Source organism: Ailuropoda melanoleuca, chromosome 3 (assembly GCF_002007445.2).
Source record: "Ailuropoda melanoleuca isolate Jingjing chromosome 3, ASM200744v2, whole genome shotgun sequence".
Classification (NCBI taxonomy): domain Eukaryota; kingdom Metazoa; phylum Chordata; class Mammalia; order Carnivora; family Ursidae; genus Ailuropoda; species Ailuropoda melanoleuca.
In genome coordinates, this window is record NC_048220.1 from 46,364,450 (window position 1) to 46,370,356 (window position 5,907).

The 5,907-nt window shown below is 42.6% G+C and overlaps 1 pseudogene; it reads right to left on the reverse strand.

Moving 5' to 3' along the window:
* Window positions 1-254: 254 nt before the first annotated feature.
* LOC117801392 lies at window positions 255-615 on the reverse strand (annotated as a pseudogene).
* Between the last annotated feature and the right edge of the window lie 5,292 nt (window positions 616-5,907).

The window sequence follows — 5,907 nt, forward strand, 5'->3', positions numbered from 1 at the left end:
GCTTGGTGACACATGTTAGTGTTTGGGGAGATATGCGTTGGGTCATACATTTCTAAGTGCATTGTAAATGAGCGTATACTCTCTCGGTGGCAATTCATTAGTAACCAGCAAAAGTTTAAATGATCTTTTAACCCAGCAGTCCACTTCTAGATTATATTCAGACTTGTGTAAAATTGGTATTACAGTTGGTTGTGTAGGAATGGAATATCTTTTTTTTTTTAATAACTGTAAACCAGTTTATTAAAAAGGTTGATTTAAGCACCTGCAATGGTGACTTGAACCTCAACTCCTGGCTCAATACTGATGGAAGTAACCTGCTTAATAATCTCAGAAGGACGGTGCAAATCACTTGAGTCGCTTGTGGATCCTCATCTGAAAACGATCCCAAGTCTTAAAAACTTCACCACAAGGAGTATTTCTTGTAGTGATTCTCAGAGTCTTGGTAGGCATCTGAACCGGCCATTTCACTTTGAGATTCTTTTCCTTTGCGCCTCTGATCAAGTCAGCACATACCTTTTCCAAAGATTTTACGTTGCGGCTGGTGAGAGTAATTCTAATTTGGTGAATCACCACCTCCGGTTCCACGGGTGTCTTCCCGGTGTCTTTAAAAACCATGACGGCAGCGCGGCTTCTGACCGACTTGATCCTGGTGAGAGCGAACAGTGGTGAGTCAGGAGCAGGAGCAGGGCGTCCAAAGCTCTGCTGTATCTGCGACCACGTCTTCCTCGAAGAGGAGGACTGGAGTATCTTGAGAAGAACCTAGATAGCCACCATGAGGGAAGTAGTTGGGTAAAACATGGGTTACCCAATTATGGAATACCATATAACATTAAAAAAGAATGAAGCAGCTCTTTCTGTCCGAAGTATAATGGATAAATTCCAAAATTCATTATTATATGGAAAACAGAGTGGATTAGGACGTTTAACATAATACACTTCTGTAGGATTTTTTTTTAAAGATTTTATTTATTTATTCGACAGAGATAGAGACAGCCAGCGAGAGAGGGAACACAAGCAGGGGGAGTGGGAGAGGAAGAAGCCCAGGCGCCCCTGTAGGATTTTTTTTAAGCTCACAAATAAAAAAAAAACTAGCCCATTGAAACTGAAGTAGCATGGCCGATTTTGTGTCCCAGTGTCCCATTAAAATGTATTGAGTAGGGAAGGTCTCCCACGTCTGGATGAAAGTTCTGTTCCATGATTTTTCTGATCATTTGTGAATTATACAAAGTCTTGTATCACTTCAAATCACCATCTCAAAGTAAGTAATTAAAATGGCCAGCCGTGTGTCACAAAGCTGCCATCTCCTAGTTCCTCCTATTGTACCCATTCTCCCAAGTGAGACTGGCTCTCTACAGGTCAGTTGTGCCTCTCTTTATTCATGTTGTTTCGAACCATTCCAGGGTGAGATGAGAGAGGTATGGAGAACATGAGAGTAAGAACTGGACTCCACTGCCTTAAGATGGCTTTACACTCTCTAGATTTGATAGGTGTTTGAAACTGACCTTTTTACTCAGGGATAGTGTGACCAACTTGTTCAAGTTACCTAGACCTTCCCAGTTTTAACATGAGAGTCTGTGTCTCTGAAATTCCCTCAATCCAGGTCAGTTGGGATAGTTGGTCACCCTACTCAGGGCTCACTGTTGTGGCCTTTTAGCGGCATCCCTTCTAGCAGTGGAGATACCTCACCTGCTTTCCTTTGATGTGTGTGGTGCAGTCTCCTTGGAACACTGCCTGCTCTTCCTCCTGGAAAGCTTGCAGTCCACCTCTAGCTTCTAACTACCAAGGTCTCTTGTCCACCTAGACAGATTATTGTGCATGAATTCATACACACTCACTGTCCCTCTCCATCACCCGCGACCCCTCCCTGTCTCTATGTCTCCTGTGTGGCCCACATGTGATGCATAAGAATCACTCACACATGCTTTCTCTTGACAAACTCAGAGTTTGCAGACCCAAATCCCATGACCCACACTCTCGTGGCTCTACCTTCGGTAGCCAGCCCATCTGTTCTTGCTGGTTCTTATATGAGACTGAGACACTGTTACTGGTGTCAGTTTCTGTCATTGGGTAGGGCCGCATGTCAAACTCTCAAAGTAGTTCCATGGAAGGTTCTCAGAAGGCCTGAGGTGGGTAGGAAATGGGAAACACTGCACTGCTCTCTCTGAAGACATTATCTTCACAATGACAGATAAAGCTCACTTTCCTCCAGCAACCCACCATTTTATATCCTCAATGTGGGTATGAAATTTAAGGGTCATGAAACTGGATTCTCAGTATTTCCTTTGAAGATTTATATTTTGGTATGGCACTCAGTTTTGTATCTGGCAGTCTAATAACTATCATCTTAGGGTCTTGGCTGAAAGTACCGTTTTAACATCCTACTTCTTTGCTTTCATATGCATCGAATAGCCCTGGAAGGATATGTAAGAGATGGTGATTGGCTTCAGGGTGAGGAAGTGGCTAGCAGAAAAGGAAAGGGAAGGAGACTTTTTGCCATTTGTATGTCTCTACCATTTGTACCATTTAAATGTATATACTCTGAATATATTACTTAGATGCAGGCCTCATAACTAAAATTGCCAAATTTTGAAATAACACTAAATCAGTAATAATGAATGGAAGTGGTTCTATGCAGGGATAGATGAATCGGTGAAACAGAGTGAAAAGTACTGCAACAGACCTTATGCCCTACGTGAATTTGCTATGTCATGAAGTTGAACTTTGAAACTCAGCAGGAAGGAATGGATTATTTGATAAATTGTGTCTCAGCAACAGGCCAACCATTTGGAGAGACAAAGTTTGGTCTCTCATCCCTAAACCCAAATCAGTTTTAAATAGATTAAAATTTCCAGTGAAAGAAATGAAATCATGATAGTAACAGATGCAAATACAACTGAGCAGTGGTATAACCTTAACATGGGAAAGGACATCACGTGCGATACAAGTAGGAAAGAAGAGGTTCGATAACTACATAAAAATTTAAACTTTCAAAATTTCTTCAAATATAAATAACAACAGAAATGATACACACCAAGAGAAAGAATCTACAAGGCTAGAGTAATTTGGTTTTGTGGTAGTATTGCACAGGTGATTATAATTGTCCTCTTTTTCTTATTTCCTGGTTGTTGTTTTGGAAATTAACATGTATTAGTAATAACCATATCTTAGATTACATTTAAAATAAATGTGTGATGCGTTGGGACAGTGGTAAGACTCCTCTTGAAAGACCAGGAAAGCATAGACCAAATACGTCTGTTGATGCGAAGGAAGTGCTTTAGAGCAGGTAGTTCATGCCAGGGGTCCTACTTGCGGAGTTGCTGTTGATTCCTCATCATGAAAAGGGCTGAGAAATGACTGCTTTGGTGCACTTATTTACTTTGAGCCGATGTTGACAGAACACCGTCCACAGTGACATTTGAGGTCGATTCTATGGACCAACATGAAATGGGAAGCCTTGGTATAATAGTCAGCACCCAACCGAACGCTGTCATGAAGGGGCTCCGTGCTCTAATGGATTTCTTTGCACGCCCAGGTTAAATTTTTCTAATTCCAGCTTTAGAGAAAAGGGCAAGACACACATTTTTAGCCGGAAGGTTCAGAGACAGAGAAATTATGGTGGCTCTACTTCAAAAAGTCACCATTTTTCTGTGGTCACACGTTGTAACAAACACTGTGATCCACAACAGAAGAGCACACTGTGTGGTCAAGTGTACTACTGAGGGCCGCAGAACAGACAGGAAGATACGACCTGAGTAGTAGGGACAGTCACCAAGTGCCCACCCTGTGCCAGGCAGTGCACTGTGTGTTGTATTATGTGACCTCTAGCAAACAGTAGCTTCTTTAAAAATAAGCTGCTTAATGAACTATTTTCAAAAAGGTGATTTCATAAAAATTAAAATTTTTAAAACCTCTCCAGCTCATCACATTATCCTGACAATTATTGCTCTTCAGTACAAACATAAATAGCAATTAATAAAAGTTCTAATACTTAATAAAATTTCTCAGGGGCATCGGGGTGGCTCAGTTGGTCAAACATCCAGCTCTTGATTTCAGCTCAGGTCATGAGTCCAGGACTGTGAGATCGAGCCCTGCATCGGGCTCCATACTGGGCATTAAGATTCTCTCTCTCCCTCTCCCTCTGTCCCACTCCCTCTCTAACAAACAAAAAATTTCCCTAAGGAAGTTTTGAGATATAAATGAAGATCTTTGGACTGTTTTTCCATAGTAAAAAAGAGTCTACAGCAGAGTCAAACTCTTTGATTTCCACAAGAGGCCAAGAGATGACAGTGACGGTGATGACAATGGCCAGTACTTACTGGGCCCTTACTGTATGTCAAGCACTATTCTGAGTGCTTTACATATGTGGATTTTTTAAATCTACCCAGCAACTCTGGGACGATTTAGATATATTCCCTATTTTTTTTTAAGATTTTTTTTTTTGCGGGGGGCAGGGGCACCTGGGNTTTAAAGATTTTTTTTTTGCGGGGGGCAGGGGCACCTGGATGGTTCAGTCGGTTGGGTGTCTGCCTTCGGCCGGGGTCATGATCCTGGGGTCCTGGGATCAAGCCCCACATTGGGCTTCCCTCCTCGGCAGGGAGCCTGCCTCTCCCTCTGCCTGCTGCTCCCCCTACTTACGCTCTCTCTCTCTCTGTTAAATACATAAATAAAATCTTTAAAAAAAAATTTTTTTTCCTCACCCAAAGTGGAGCTTGAACTCACAACCCTGAGATCAAAAGTCACATGTTACACTGACTTAGCCAGCCAGGTGCCCCAGAGGTGTTCCCTATTTTAAGGGAATGAAACTGAATCCTGAAGAAATTTTAAAACTTTTCTAAGATCACACAGGTAGGAATTCACTGTGCTGATCACTGAACCCAGACAGTCTGGTTCTAGAGCTCTTACATAGTACACTGTGCATTAGAGTCTAGCCTCCCTAGCCCAGATCCCTTTGAGGAGGGCTGCTGGGGTCAAGGGCCCATAAGTATCAGACTGTAGAAATAGGTCTGCGTCCTTTCACTAGCAATTATCAGAGTGAATAACTGTAACAATTACTTGGGCAACATCAGCCCTGCACAATAGTAGGGAATTAAACAAAAATGAGGGGGTTGCTTAGTTTTAAGAGAATCATCTTGGGGTTTTCTTACGTGTTGCTACAGGACACCAGCCTAGAAGGGCACAGTCCCTTGGATACTTCCTTCCTCTGACTGTAGAAAGCCAGATTTTCGTTTTGTGTCATTGCTCTTCCCCGTTCTTCTCCAGAAACAGCACCAAGTCCATGGAAAATTGTGACTTTGCAAGTCAGACCTGGTTTCAAATGTTGCCCCCCCCCAACTTAGGAGCTCTGAGACCTTGGGAAAGTAGCTTAATCTCCATAAGTCTCAGTTTTCTCATCTTCAAAATGGGGCTAGCNCAGAAACAGCACCAAGTCCATGGAAAATTGTGACTTTGCAAGTCAGACCTGGTTTCAAATGTTGCCCCCCCCAACTTAGGAGCTCTGAGACCTTGGGAAAGTAACTTAATCTCCATAAGTCTCAGTTTTCTCATCTTCAAAATGGGGCTAGCGCATCCCTACTTCCCAGAGCTGCTGAGAGAGCTGCATGAGATGCCACGTCGGGCACAGCAGCTGTGCGGTTGTGAGCGCTCCATAATTGTTAGCTGCTGAGATTGCATCACCTTCTTCTTCAGCGTCTTCGTCATAATTAGCCACCACCTGCTCTGTTGTCATCATTCCTCAGCATTAAAAGAGGTTTTCAATGTGGCTGTCATCCTTGCTTTTAATTTTTCACTGCAGACAATGAGATGTGGAGACGCAAAACAAAGTACGCAGTTAGGCTACTGAATTTTCCAGCTACAGCACCCTGTAAATTTGAACCAACAGAAAGGAAGGACAAGACAAGATGATAATGA